The following is a 16,556-nucleotide window of genomic DNA, read 5'->3' as shown; positions in this document are numbered from 1 at the left end:
TGGACTGGTATTTCACTGAAATGAAGACGATCTTTGAGCAAGACCGGAAAGCCAAAAATCTACATTTCATGACCTCTGCAGGAAAGTAATAGTTGCATTATGGAACATTCTAGAATGGCAGGCTCAAACCATGGCCCGGAAGAAATGTAGGCTTTTTTGGGTAGGAGGGGGGAGGCAGGAAAAATCTAATTCCCAATGAAGGTTTCTGATAGTTTTCCACTCTCTCCCCACCCCCTCACTTAGTTCTGTGGCTCTTCTTTAGCCACCTCCTCTAACGCAGGAGATTTGATTCAACAGATGGGGAAAAGGAAGTAGAGGAAACAGAGAAGAAAAATTAATGTCAGTTTCAGGAAGTCCAGAACATTTTTTAAAAGATTTTATTTATTTATTTGACAGAGAGAGAGTTCATGCAGGGGGAGTGGCAGGCAGAGGGAGAGAGAGAAGTAGGCTTTCCACTGAGCAGGGAGCAAGACATGGGGCTCGATCCCAGGACCCTGAGATCATGACCTGAGCTGAAGGCGAACCCAACCAACTGAGCCACCCAGGTGCCCCGTATCCAGAACATTTTTAACTCAAAAGTTGCTTGTAAATGTTAGCAGAAAGGAGGAAATAACGAAGATTAGAGAAGAAATACATGAAATAGAAAATCAATTGAAAAAAATCAACAAAACTACGTTGATTTTTTTGAAAAGATAAAATTGGTGAATGCCTAGCTAGACTAACTAAAAGAGAGAGAGAGAGAGAGAAGACTCAAATAAATAAAATCAGAAATGAAAGAAGGGACATTACAACTGATGCCACAGAAATAAAAAGGATCATAAGAGACTAATATGAAGAATTATACACCCATAAACTGGATAAACTGAAAGAAATGGATAAATTCCTAGAAACATACAACCTACTAACAATGAATCATGAAAAACTAGAAAATCTGAGCAGACCAGTATGAGTGAGGAGATTGAATCAATAATCAAAAACCTTCCAAGACAGAAAAGTCCAGAACCAGATGGCTTTACAGGTAAATTCTACCAAACATCAAAGAAGAATCAATACCATTCATTCTCCAACTTTTCCAAACATTGAAGAGAAGGGAACACTTCCAAACTCATTTTATGATGTCAGCACAATGATACCTGATACCACGAGGAAACGATAGGCCAATATCCCTAATGAATATAGAAGCAGAAATCCTCAACAAAATACTAGCAAACTGAATTCAATAGCTCATTAAAAGGCTCAAATACCATGACCAAGTGGGATTTGTCCCTAAGATACAAGGATGGTTGAATGTACACAAATCAACCAACATGATAATTCTACAAGAATAGAATAAAGGATAAAAATCACATGATCATCTCAACTGATGCAGAAAAAGCATTTGACAAAGTCCAATATCTTTTCATGATAAAAACTCTAAAGAAACTAGGAATAGAAGGAAAGTACCTCAACATAATAAAAGCCATATAGAACAAGCCCACAGCTACCCTCATACTCAATGATGGAAAGCTGAAAGTTTCCTCTAAGGTCAGGAACAAGGCAGCGATGCCCACTTTTGCCACTTCTATTCACCATAGGCCTGGATGTTCTAGCCAGAGTTACCAGGCAAGAAAAAGAAATAAAATGTATCCAAATCAGATAATACAAAGTACAATTATCCCTGTTTGCAGATGACATGATCTTATATATAGAAAACCCTAAAAATTCCTTTTAAAAAACTATTAGAACTAATAAACGAATTCACTAAAGTTGTAGGACCCAGAATCAATATAAAAAACCCAGTTGCCTTTCTATTCGCTAACAACGAACTCTCTGAGAAGGGAATTAGGAAAACAATTCCATTATAAGAGTACCAAAAAGAATAAAATACTGAGGAATAAATTTAACTAAGGGGGTATAAGACTTGTCTACTGAAAACTACAAAACATTGATGAAAAAATTAAGCAAGATACAAACAAGTGGAAAGACGACATTACATGTTCAAGGATTGAAAGACATAATAATGTAAAAATGTCTATACCCAAAGCAATCTACAGGTTCAATGCTGCTCTGACTAAATGCCAATGGAATTATTTACAGAAAAAGAAAAAAAATCCTAAATATCATGTGGAACAATGAAGGACCCTGAATAGCCAAAACAATCTTGAGAAAGAACAAAGCTGGAAGCCTCATACTTCCTGATTTGAAAATATATTATAAAGCTACAGTAATCAAACAGCATAAAGACCATTGGAAGTGAATAGAGATTCCAGAAGTAAATCCACATATATGCTGTCAGCTGATATTTGACAAAGATGCCAAGAATTCACAATAGGAAAGGAATAGTCTCTTTAACAAATGATGTTAGGAAAACTGGATATCCACATGCAAAAGAATGAAATTGGACCTTATCTTACACACACAAAAATCAGCTTAAAATGAACTTAAGATTTAAACATAAGACCCAAAACCATTGAACTCCTAGAACACATAGATGAAAAGCCTCATGGTATTGGCCTTGGTAAGGCTTTCAAAGATAAGACACCAAAAACACAGGCAACAAAGCCAAAAATACACAAGTGGGACTACGTCAAACTAAAAAGCTTCTGCACAGCAAGGGAAACAATCAACAGAATGAAAGGCAACCTACAGAAAGGGAGAAAATATTTGCAAACCGTATATCTGATAAGGGGTTAGTCTCTGAAATATATAAGGAACTTCTACAACTCAGAGTAAAAACAAAAACAAAAACAAACGCTTAACAACTCTATTTTAAAATGGGCTTAGGACTCAAATAGACACTTCTCCAAAGAAGACCTATAAATGGCCAGTAGGTATATTTAAAAAAATGCTCAACGTCACTCAGCATCAGGGAAATGCAAATCAAAACCACAATGAGACATCACCTCACACCTGTCATGATTGTTACTATTAGAAAAAAAGGTGACAAATGTTGCTGAGAACATAGAGAGATTGGAACCCTTGCATGTGTAGACGCAAAATGGTGCAGCACTATGGAACACAGTATGGACATTCCTCACAAAACTAAAAATAGAACTACTATGTGATCCAGCAATCCCACTTCTGGGCATTTATCCAAAAGAATTGAAATTAGCATCTTGAAGAGATAGTAGCACTTCTATGTTCATTGCAGCAATAGCCAAGATGTGGGAACAACTTAAATATCTATTGACAGATGATCGGAAAGAGAAAATGAAGTACATACACACAGTGGAATACTATTCAGCCTTAAAAAAGAAGGATGGATGAACCCTGAGGAAATTATGCTAAATGAAATAAGTCAGTCACAGAAAGACAAACACTGCATGATTCCATTTATATAAGGTACCTAAAATAGTCAAATTCCGGGGCAGCTGGGTGGCACAGTTGGTTAAGCATCTGACTCTTGGTTTTGGCTCAGGTCGTGATCTCAGGGTCATGAGATCGAGCCCCACTTGAGGCTCCGAGCTGCTTAAGACTTTCTCTCCCTTTGTCCCTCCCCCCTCCCCTGCTCTCTCTCACACTCTCTAAAATAAATAAAACTTTATAAAAATTTTTTAAATAAAGTAGTCAAATTCATGGAACCAAAGACTGGAATGGTGTTTGCTGGGGGCTGGGATGGGGGGGGACGGGGAGTTACTAATCAACAGGCATAAGCTTTCAGTTTGAGCAAGATGAATAAGTTCAAGAGATCAGCTGTGCAACATCTTGCCTATATTCGCAATAATGTATTGCACGCTTAAACATTTGTTAAGAGTAGGGGCACCTGGGTGGCTCAGTCGGTTAAGCATCTGCCTTTGGCTCAGGTCGTGATCTCAGGGTCCTGGGACCCAGCCCCACGTTGGGCTCTCTGCTCAGTGGGGAGTCTGCTTCTCCCTCTCACTTCCCCTCTGTGCTCTCTTTCACTCTCTCAAAGAAAGAAAATCTTTTAAAAAAATTAAGAGGATAAATCTCAGGTGTTCTTATGATAAAATAAAATGTAAAAACCTAAAAAAGAGTGTAAAAAATGAAACTGCCTATCATCGCACATAAATATGTATTGAAACTATGCCAAGTAAAATATTAGTAAGGGAAATCAGCAGTATGTTAATACACCTTCACGATGAGGGACCCATTCAAGTAATGCAAGAATGGTTTAATATTAGAGAAATCTGTTAATCAAATTTATGTTAATAACAGAACAAAGAAAAAACACTATTGTAATCCATGGTGGAAAAGCAAAAAATTCACCATCAATTCCTAATAATACTTTTAGAAGAGGAAGAATATTGATATTCTTCATTCATAAGTTACGTGTATTTTTCAGTCTTACTATCTCTATAACCTTGGGTATATGGCATCCCATTTGTGCCTCAGTTTCTAAATATTTTAAACAAATCACAGGACACAAACTGAGGGTTGCTGGAGGGGATGTGGGTGGGGGGATGGGGTAACTGGGTGATGGGCATTAAGGAGGGCACGTGATGTCATGAGCACTGCGTATTATATAAGACTGATGAATCACTCACCTCTACTCTGAAACCAATAATACATTATATGTTAATTAATTGAATTTAAATAAAAAACAAGTATTTTATTTTTTTATTTTTTTTAAAGATTTTATTTATTTATTCGACAGAGATAGAGACAGGCAGCGAGAGAGGGAACACAAGCAGGGGGAATGGGAGAGGAAGAAGCAGGCTCATAGCGGAGGAGCCTGATGTGGGGCTCGATCCCATAACGCCAGGATCACACCCTGAGCCGAAGGCAGACGCTTAACCGCTGTGCCACCCAGGCGCCCCCAAAACAAGTATTTTAAATAGGGATAATAATATCTGCTTCTAAGTGTCATGAGGATTCAGCAATATATATGGAAAGTCCTATCTATCACACAGCACCATTTCCTCCCACCTTCTTAACTGCCTTACTTTCTGTGTGGAGTAGACTAAGGGAAGTGATGTACTATCTTTTTTCTGTTCTCCTGATTTTTTTCATTTGCACCAGTGGATGTAGGATGTTTTTATTGCTGTTCTAGCTTGTGTTTACTCATGCATGGTCTTGTCAACGGAGTAACACTCTTCACGCCCACCCCTCCATGCTAACTCCTAGACCCCCTTAAAGGCAGATTGTACTAATTGGCTTTATTGGTATTAAGCCAATGGTTCCCAGCCCTGGCTACCCATTAGAATCACCTGAGTAGCTTTCTCACGAGATTCTACTGGGTAGCTAGACGTGCAGGCTGGTGCAGCCACCATTTCTCTCGAAGTTCCAGACACGTTTACTACCTTTCCGCAAATTGACATATATGCCATTTAATTTTGAAATTAGTTTTGATTCATTATTCAGAAGTGGCCAGCTGACTCCATAATACCCTAAAAGACCGTTCGTTAGAGTGGGTGCACTTGCAGAAAGGAAGAGGACATTAAAAAGAGGGTAGAGAGGAAGCAACCAAACCTTAGGAGAATCTCAAAATTAGGTAAAAGAAAAAAGAGAAGTGAGGAGAGGGTCGAAAGAGAATCAGGACTGGGTGGTACCATAGACACGCAAGAAGGGAAAAGATGCAAGAACTAAGCTCATCCTTCTTGTCTCCCCTGAAGCACTGCCTACCTCTGCACTCAAGGAAGGTTTTCCCGGGCTCATCGGCTTGGACTGACCCTCAGCACCAGAACCACACTGCCTGGCTTCCCAATCCCACCCCTTTCCAAGCACACAGCATCAGACAACTTAGTAAATTCATTGTGTCTTCATCTCACCATCTACAAAATGGGGACAATGGTCTCTGCTCCTAGGGCTGTTGCAAGGCCTAGACAAAGCACCAAGAACAGCACCTGGAAAACAGTATACATGATGTCAGGTGGTAACTAAAGTTATATATACATAAAATAACATATTTTATAATATATATAAAGTTAAATAAATATATAGTTATATATAAATATATATAGTTAAATACCCCGATTGTAGACCCTTTCAGCACCCTGCATTCCCCTTCTGTAATGTTTATCCCAGCTGTCATCTGACAATTTCTTTTGTTGATTAAGTCAGCTCCACCAGAAGAATCTCCCTTTTGAGTAACCCAAAGCCAGCTGATTTCGGACCTTAATTCTATCTGCAGCATCCCTTCACATACAACGTAACATAAGCACAGGAGTAATAGCCCATCCTACTCGTAGGTCCCGCCCACATGCAAGTAGAGGGGATTATACAAGGCACGTACCTCAGGGTGTAGGGCTCTCAAGGACCATCTTAGAATTCTGCCTGTCACAGTGATTCTCTCCCACTAGATCAGAAAGTCCACAAGGGAAGGGGCCATTTCTGTTTTGTGGAACGAATGGGCAAATGAATGAAAGAAGAATGAATGAGAACTAAGGGAAAACAGTTGTGGATACATGTGTTTTGATTCATCGAAAGCCTTACCACTGTGTTCAAGAAGTTGAGGGGCTCCTTACAACTTCACAGAAGGTTTTGGAAAGCTGTAGAGCATGTAAACCAGGTAGACATTAAAGCTGAATCCCTCTTTGGTGCCTGCCATATTATCAGAGGCAATGGGGGTGCTGCCTGGGGCCTCTGATGGCCTGAGCAGTTCCCAAACCACAGGGTCTCCACACACGCCGCTAGCTCTTGGCCAGCACCCAGAACCTAACACCTGGCACTCCTACCATCTGATCTCAACTGTTTATGAAGAGATCAAGGGCATTCTGAGTGAGGGAAGGAGGGGGAGAAATGGCATCTAAGGCCAAACCGAAGAACTTCAGAGAATGAATTCGAGGTCTCACCTCAAAGGCACCCAGGTGTTTTTGCTTGGTGTGTGTGAAGTTTTGCCCTTGATAAATGGTCTTTACCATACAGTATTCTATTGTCCTGCCATTCCCTTGCCCCATTCCTCTCCTGGCAACCCAGGATGGGCCCTGGGGTCTTCAGTATGCTTTTTGAAAAATTATTTATTTATTTATTTATTTATTTATTAGAGAGAGAGGGAGAGGGGGTAGGGAGGGGCAGAGGGTGAGGCAGAGAATCTCAAGCAGACTCCACACTGAGTGCAGAGCCCAACGTGGGGCTCGATACCAGGACCCTGAGATCATGACCTGAACCGAAATCAAGAGTTGACACTTAACCCACTGAACCACCCAGGCACCCCACTTTTTATAACACCTTTATCAAGATATAAATCCCATACCATATAATGCCCCCATTTAAAGTGTACAGTTCAGGGGCACCTGGGTGGCTTGGTCTATCGGGCGGCCGACCCTTGATTTCGGCTCAGGTCATGATCTCAGGGCGGTGAGATAGAGCCCCACATCAGGCTCCACACTCAGCAGGGAGTCTCCTTGAGGATTCTCTCTTCCTCTCTCTCTGCCCCTCCTCCCATGCACTTTCTGTCTCTCTCTCTCAAATAAATAAATAAATCTTAAAAAATAAAGTGTACAGTTCAATGGTTTTTTAGTATATTCACAAAATTGTGCAACCGTTGCCACTATCCAATTCTAGAACATCCCCTTTTGCAGTCATGCCCTACTCCTCCCTTCCCACCCCCACTCAGTTTCAACAAAGGCAGGATCCCTGCCCTCAAGGCTCTCCCAGTCTCGTGCCACGTCACTGGGCTCTGGATGGGGCAGAAGACCAAGGTTCTAGTCCTGGCTGTGCTGTTGACCAGCTGTGTGACGGTGTGGCCTTCCCCTTCTGGGTGTCAGTTTTTTTAGATGTAAAATGAGGGGACTGGACCACAGAATGTTCCCTGAAGGACTCTGCTGTTTTTATATTCTACCTGCAAACTACTGCTGTAAACAAGGTATGAGTTTAGACCAACAGCCCAGCCTCCATTATGCCTTCCCCTCCATTCACCTTCCCTACAATATCTTCCTCTCCTTTTACACCTCCCTACACTCCTCTCTCCAAGACTCAACCCCAGCTGTACCTCCTCCAGGAAGCCCCATAGGATTCTCTCTTTTATCTAAGCTCCTGTGGCAACTAAATCATCTATCACCCAACTGGGCCTTTCCTTATATAGAGAAAGTCTGTGTCTCTTCTGGATGGCTAGGAAATGGTATCAAATATTCACACTTCATCCCACAGTACCATCCCCCTTTTCCCCACCCAATGCCTTATATTGTTGTTTCTGTGATTCTTTCCTGTGTGACACCTGGCAAGATATTGCAATACTCCAGAACTTGGGGTGACAGTGGGAAGAAACAGGATGGGACTAGCATAGTTGGGGTACTTATGGTATGCCCAGTCCATGCCAAGGATTTCATATGCTTTATCTCACCGGAGGCGCCCATGAGCAGCTTGCGAGGTAGAATTGAAGCTGGGAAGGATCAGGTTACCCAGCCAAGCTAGGAAGCAGCACCGAGCAGATGAAAATCCAAATCTGATTCCGGGGTTCGTGTTTTGAACCTCTGTGCATGATGGCTCTCACTACAGTAGGAAATGCTGGAGGAAGCACGGTCAGAAAAAATCCAAATTCCTCCCATAGCTAATGGGGGCTGAGCTCACTTGCAACAGAGAGGAGAGACCTCTGCAGCCCCATCACACCCAGTGCAATGCTGGGCATACCATAGGCCCTCAGCTCCTGCTTGTTCAGGCCCTGGGTGATTGGTCAAGATACAAGGGCAAGTCTGGGGGAGGGTGCGGCTGCCCCATTAGATCTCAGCAGAAAAAAAGTTTACCTCAAAGAGACTTCATTTCTGTGAAGAATTCATTTTCAATTAGCCAGAGATGTCTTTAAAATTGTTCTTAAACCCATTTTATTATTTTTAGGTAGGGCTCTTCTTTTTAGAATGTTTCACCCACGAATGCCTGATGGAGCTCTGGTTTTCTGATGAGAAAACTGATAAGTGCTCATTGTGGGAAACTTTAAAATGCAGAAAAATATAAAGAAGGAAACAAAAAGCACCCGCAACCCCAAGATAACCACTGATAACATTTTGGAGTATTTCCTTCTAGGCTCACTGGCTTGCATGCACTGTCTCTCTAAATAAAGAAATAAATATACATAACTTTTGCATCACTGGATTCATACTGGGCATAGAACTTCATACTCACTTTCCACTGAACCTTGGGTGGGGTGAGCATTTTTCTATTTAAGTTGTTGCCAAATATGTCCCTATTAGGAACTGATTTTGTAAATGAAAAGATGATTTCAGCCCTGTCTCTCAGAAGCACGTTCCATAACTATTAATTACAAAAGCCTAATAAATGAAAACAGCTCCAGAGCCCAGAGGGAGGCAGAAAACTTTGGAGGTTGCTCTGGTAACCTCAGAGCATTCTTCCATTCATATGGCGCTCAATTATGTAGCACCAGGTACTGGCACTTAATTGTTTTTGTCTCACCAAACACTAGGTATTAAGTTTCTATGGTGCCCTGACCCTTCATTCTCTACATTAAAAAAAAAAACAAAACACAAAACTGCAGGATCAATTCAAGTGTGGTTTTGAATGTGTGTGTGTGTGTGTGTGTGTGTGTGTGTGTGTGTGTGTGTCAAGGTAGTAAGCAGCCCTCCCAAAAAGATTTTGGTGAACCTGGTGATTCACCTGATGATCTGTGGGGACAGGGAAAGTTCTAAGTGGCAAACCTAGCCACAAAGGTCATCTTCCTTCCCAGGAAGAGGAGACATCATCTTTTACCCAGCATGCTCATTTCCATTTCCCTATTTCCGGCCCATCCACGAGGAGCCCAAATCAGGGGCTTCCAGCTGCTCTTTATCCTCCTTGAGACTCAGCCCTCTGAAACCACACTGGCAGGCACACAGAAGCACGCACGGGTCGCACCATGGCCTTGACTTAGAAGGAATCAGGACAGGAATGAGACTCCTGGCTCTTGTTTCTGGGATGACTCAGAGTTTCTCCAGGACCACTCACTGAAGCTAAGAGCCCCGCTGAGCTCCTCTCCTGGGCAACCTCTTTAGGATGAAGAACTGCTCACTTCATTGAGATTCTCAGTTTCTGGAAGATTGGGTTAGGCCAGGGGAAAAAAAAATCAAATCATGCTTTCAACTTGGAAACTTAACTTTATAACAACTAGACAAAAACCCCTCTTTTAAATATAATTCTGAAAAAAGTATTATTTCATGATACTGCCAAAAAAGAGAAAAGGAACAAAATTACTCATAAACCTACCTTCCTAGCGTAACCATTGTTGTCATAGTTCCTTCTAGTCTTTCCTTCACGTAAAATTTTTCATGGCTGTGATTATAGAATCTATATAATGACTACATGGTGCTTTTTTCACTTAGCTTTTCTTCACCTTTATTGGGGTATAATTGACAAATAAAATCGTAAGATATTGAAAGTGTGCATTGTGATGATTTGATGTACGTACGCGCTGTGGAAGGGTGTCCCCATTGAGTTAATTACCACATCCGTCACCTCGCACAGGTGTCTCCACTTAGCCTTTCCTACTAATCATCTGATGTTGCTCCACATTCTAATAACCACCATTTCTTTTAAAGAGTTATTTATTCATTTTACAGGGAGGAGGAGTGGAGGGAGAAAGAGAAAGAGAGAGACTCTTAAGCAGACCCCCTGCTGAGTGCAGAGTCAGATGTGGGGCTCGATCCCAGAACCCTGAGCTCATGACCTGAACTGAAACCAAGAGCTGGACACTTAACCAACTGAGCCACCCAGGTGCCCCTGACCCCCGTTTTAAAAGGCAGCATAACAGAATGCTTTCTTTTTAATAACATCACATCACTGTGAGATTGTGGTTTTTCTCCTACTTACCCGCAAAAGGCACAGGGTTAAGAGATTGGAGACATGGCAGCTGCTCTCAAAGAGCTTTTACTCTGTCTGGTGAAGACAGTCATTTCTTCAAAGACCCTTAGGTTGGAGCCCCCAGGCATGAGTATCATCCATCTCTGGGCTGTCTAAGCAGATACCCCTCCAGGAGCAATGGAGTACGTACGGGTGCAACTGGATGAACCATTTTCAGCGGCTCAAGTTTACCGCCCTCAAACTCGGATTCTGTATTGGCACCTATATCACCTACTCCTAGCTAAAGAGACGTTTCAGGGGCCTTGATGTGGAGGCTGTATGTGTGGAGGCCTCTCCCACACCCTTTTAATCTGGTTGGTTGGTTTGGTGGAGTGTACCCTGATGGGTTTACACCTTACTCCGTGGTAACCTAGTGAGAAGATTCTAGCATCTTGGAGGGCATCAAATGAAACCCGAAGGTGAGCAGCAGAATCTTTCTGACTCTAAGTGGCTCAGCTGATGGAGGTGTTACCCAGACTCTATAGTCCTGATAAGGGTAACTGCATTTTGTCACATTGCTGAAAACTTCTAACCCTAAGTTTTACTTAGAGCCTTGTAAATGTTTGGAAATTTTTGCCATCTGTAACTTGTCTTCGTTGATTCACACAAGCATTATCAATCCAAATCATTTGCACTGTGAGCTTCTTTTTAAGTATAGACCCTCTGTATTATCATGGATTCCATGAAAAATAAAAGTATGATCTTGGTACAAGAAAATCTTCATCACTGGCTGCCAATGGTCAGAAAATAACAAAGCTACCAACGCCAGTGTATTCTCAAGTGAAAAGAGCCATTTGAACATCTGGTGGCTTTACCGATTCCAACTTCTGTACAGGGTACCACTCCTTTAACCACTATTCAGCTTTGCTAACAATGACTTTTCTAACTATCTCTATGGTATGTGTTTATGTTGAGCCCAAGATCATGCGTGTTTGTGAACTTACTATTGACTTTGATTAATAGTATCTGAGACTAGTTGAAATAAGCCTGTCCCTGAGGCACCAACCCAGATCATCCGGAAATGAAGGTTTAAAGGTTGAGCTATAGAAAGAGCATGAAAACAGATGTTACAGAAGGGCCCAGGACATCATCCTTCAATGCCATTCCCTACAGCCTGTGAGAGTCTCGAATATTCATATTTTCTCCTCTTCTTTAAGACTATCTTCTGAGCATCTCCCTGCTAAAAAGGCAGCGGATTGTACCCCACCATGGTAAAAAGACATTTTCCCATTTGAATTACCTATTTGGCTTCCTCAATAAAATATTTTAGTACTTTTGTCCACAGCCATTAGTCTTCCTCTAATTGCTCTGACTCAAATGGAGATAGACTTTGTGGTTGGAAATTTTGTGACATTACCAAGAAAGCTCAGTCAGTACCAGGACTCTTCTCAAACTCCTGTTTGCAAACCCAAGGAAAGACCTTTAAGCAGGAAAGGCCAAAATACTGATATGCAAAACAATTATGTGATGTTTGGTGGAACTCAAATGATTAGTGAACCCTTCTCTCTGCTGTTTTTTGTTGGGTTTTTTTTGTTTTTAGTTTTTTGTTTTTGGTCAAAGGAACAAGTTCAAGGAAATTTTTAGTGAGGCTACCCACTGATTATTTGTGTCCATGAGAACCAAACAAGTTCTGGAGAATTAAAAGCCAGACAATATCAAAAGTTTATGTTAAGCTAGTAGTTTCAAACTTATTCACCACCAAACCTTTATTTTTGCTTTTCTCCTTGCTTAAAAGTACAAATATGGCTTTTATAGCTAAAAACCCTTGAGGATATCACCAGCTACACTAAGGATCAAACCAGCAGCTAAAAGTAACAGAGGGTCCAAGCGAGAAAATGATCCTAGTTCTAAGCAGATAAGGGGGATAGGCAGAGTGGATAATGGGTCATAGACTGGTGAGATTTTGAGTTGAGAGAGACCTTGGAGGCACCTGGGTGGTTCAGTCGGTTAAGCATCTGACTCTTGGTTTCGGCTCAGGTCATGATCTCACAGGTTGTGGGATTGAGTCCCGTGTCAGGCTCCACACTCAGCAGGGAGTCTGCTTGAAGATCCTTTCCCTCTGCCCCTCCCCCACTCACTCTCTCTCACTCTCTCTCTCTCAGATAAATAAATAAATCTTAAAAAAATTAAGAGACCTTAGAGCGACAGAGTTTAAGATGCAGATTCCAAGGCCCCAAGATACGAGATTCTGGTTCAGTGGGTCTGGGGTAGGGCCCAGGATTTTACTGGAAACAAATGTTCCAGATGATTGTGCTACAGCTGGTTCGTGCTGACCCCACCCTGAGAACCTCTGCCTTAGCAGGAAGGGGGTACAACTTATCCATTTTACAGATATGAACGAAGAGGCCCTGAGAGGTTAGGTTAACTTATCCAAGGTCCTTGAGAAGAAGATTGAGAAGCCAGGTTTCTCAACCCAGGGCCTTTTGCTTTCTGTTATGCTTCTAGAGTGTGTTCTTTTTCTTTCTTCCGTGCTCATTACCTGAGCCTATGCCAGTGGCCAAGGCAGTCAGGCTTATCGTTTCAAGTTGGGGCTGGTACCTCTTAACTACAGGCCTCAGACAATGTGGGCTGTGATCTCAGGAGAGAGGCATCTGGAAAGTGGATCTGGCCCCCTTAGCTTTGTTGTTCCCCATAAACAGAACAAACTATGACACAGACTTTCCTGGTGCCAGAATGCCAGACCCTAAGGACAAAGTGCTGAGAGCATTGTTGCTAACGGTTATTTCACAGCAGTGGCCCTGAGCTCTAGAATATATCTGTGCTGTTGAAGACTCGGCCCAGGATACCTGGCCCCTCAGGTTATTAAAAATTTGGGTCCTTGATCACCTTACCTATCCAAAACGAATAATATTAATCGCACATACATGTAGTGTATTCGTTTGCTTAGACTGATGTAACGAAAAACCGCATACTGGGTGGCTTAAACAATAGAAACTTAATGTCTAATAGTTCTGGAAGCTAGAAGTCCAAGGATTGGTTTCTTCAGAGGCTCCTTTTCTTGGCTTATAAATGACCATCTTCTCTCTGTTTCTCCACATGGTCTTCCCTCCACGTGCATCCGTGTCCTAATCTCCTTTTCTGATAAGGACACCAGTCATCTTGGATTAGATCCCACCCCTATGACCTCGTTTTACCTGAATCACTTCTTTAAAGACCCCGTGTCCAAATATAGTCATGTTATGTGGTACTAGGGGTTGGGGTTTCAACACTTGAGGTTTTTTTTAATAAAAATTTTTTATTATGTTATGTTAGTCTCCATACAGTACATCCCAAGTTTTTGATGTAAAGTTCCATGATTCATTACTTGAGTTTTTGACACAACTCAACCCATAGCATGTTGTCTTTGTTTCTACAATAAGTTGGGTTGGGCAACTAATGATGGAGGTGGGATGAGTAGGGAGGAGGGAGTGGAAAGGAGCAGAAGAGTGGAAAGAAATCAGAGCATAGGGCTGCCTAGTGAAGGGAAAAGTGTTTGGTAAGTAAGAGAAGTCAGATATCAGGGATGCAATGCCATCAACTCGATACTAAAATCATACACCATATACTTCTATTTGCACAAAATACAACATTTCATAAGGACAAATGAATGTTTCATGAAAACTCTCCATGAATTGATCTTATATTTTACTGATAAAATGTGCTCTTCTGAATAATAATAAAAAAAAAGACAACCATGCCTTTAATCTTCTGGAGTTTTCTATACATGTAAATTTCTCCAATCTCTCTCTCTTTTTAAAGATTTAAGTAATCTCTACACCCAGTGTAGAGCTTGAACTCACAACCCCAAGATCAACAGTCACATGCTCCACCAACTGAGCCAGCCAGGGGCCCCTTCCCCAAATCTCTTACCCTTAAAAGAAAAACAGTTAACAGATTACCTCAGAAATTTTTTAAAAAGATATAAAGGCATCCAACATTTCACCACTGAGAACATAAGGAGGGATGTTATAGACGTATCCAGAGGCTCCTAAGATGTGGTTTGCCATGGCTGACTTTGAAAAAAAGAGAGGTCATAGCTGTCAAGGGTGGCCTGGCAAGAGGAAGGAGGACATCCTGAGGGGGTGGAAAAAAAAAACAACAATCTTGGAACAGTCCTGCAGATCACTAATAAAGATTAGGAAGCTGTTGTAGGCCAAGTTGATTTGTTCCGTGAATGAGGGCTTCGGCCATTTGAATCCAGCTAGCTACTGGAGAGGTAGGATTTGCTCCCTCAGGATCCCAGACTGGGAAGGCCAATAGCCTGAGGGATGTCTCTGCCAGGAGTCCTGTCCCACCAGGCTCCCACACTGAGGGCCCTGAGTGCCTGGGAGATTGGAGGAGGGAGACTCTGAAGGAAGGAGTGAGAGGGGCTGCCCGATACACACTGCCCATGTCACCCGCTGCTGTGGTTTGGGCTCGCCTCGGGCGTCAGTGCTCAGGGGGGATCAAAGCGAGTGCTGAGTCACCCTAGTGGAGTTGCTAGAAGATAAAGGTGGGCAATTCTGAGTTTTGGTGGTCACAGAGTGTGGCTTCGAGTGGGCCACTAACTACGCTGGAGCTCACCAACAAGCAGTGGAAAGAGGAAAGAGAAATACTTGGTGTCGGAAGTTGTACCTTCTAGGCTTAACCTTCAACATGCTGCTTCTACTTTGTGTATTGGGGGGCCTATCTACGAGCCAGTCTGTCGTCACAGGGTCATTTCTTACTGGAAGCAGCGTGATAACTTATGCAGTGTTTACTACACGCCAGGTTCTGTTTTAAGTGCTTTATGAATAAGAACTCTTTTCATCTACACGACAGGTGAGGAAATGGAGGGCACAAAGATGAAGTCATGTGCCTAAGATGACAGGGCTCACAAGTGGGTGAGCCAAGATTACAACCCCAGCAGCCTGACTTCAGAGCCTATGCGCACAATCCCTGCAATGGACCATGGCCTTGTCCTTGCGCAGGAAGGGGGGACAGTGGAGGCAAACAAGCCCAGCTATCCAGAACTGAGTGGGGGGGGCAGGGGGGCTCTTCCACAGAAGCCCATTTTCCATATAACTGAAGGCCAGCCCTTTATGTGTGGGAACTTACAGATGACAGTGTTGTTGGATAGAGATCTTTCTAAAATATTACTTTCCAACGGAAGACTCTAAACATGTGGTCACCCTTTCTGAAAGGTCAAATGGCTTCATTACCAACATTATTCACACGGTCACCACACACTTACTGAGCGCTTGTGCTGTTGATGCCAGTGGCGCTTGGGTGGGACTCGAGCTGAATGAGCTTTCTGCTCTGCGTGGGATGCCAGAGCCCCAGTGCTCCAGCTGGCTGCTGTAGTATGCCGGTGGGTACGTCTTCAGCTGGAAACAAATGCCCGAGGGTTCCCTCCAGAAAGAGGGAGACCCAGGTGATCCCCATTTAAGTGGCTCCGCCACTTACTTGCTTTGCGACCTTGAGCAAGTCAGTGAGCTTTTGTAAAGCTTTGTAGAAGGGGATAAAGAGACTTCCTACCTCAAGGGTTATGAGAACCTAATGAGATCACGCAAGGGAGACACGGAGCCTGGCCCCAGAGGGAGCCTTGTGATCACGAACCAGTCAGAAGGTCCCTTTCATTCTATACAGGAAACCCACCACTCTTAAGCACTGGGTGTCATCACAGGGGCTCTGGCCTTCCCAACTCTGTTCGTTGGTGGTTGTGAGCTCGAGCGCAGCCTCTAGGCTCTCACAGAAGCCTTTCCCACTCCTGAGCTAAGCGAACCCAGGCCTATCTAAATGAGAAAAATAACATGGGCGATTGGTTGACACAGCTCGAGAGTTATGCCCATGCGAAGCAGGCGCTCAGTGAGTGTCAGCTTGAATGGAATACGCAGTAGGCCACCTCGTTGGTT

This window comes from Ursus maritimus, assembly GCF_017311325.1.
Source record: "Ursus maritimus isolate PB19 chromosome X unlocalized genomic scaffold, ASM1731132v1 scaffold_X1, whole genome shotgun sequence".
Lineage (NCBI taxonomy): Eukaryota > Metazoa > Chordata > Mammalia > Carnivora > Ursidae > Ursus > Ursus maritimus.
Note: the sequence above shows the minus strand (reverse complement) of the source record.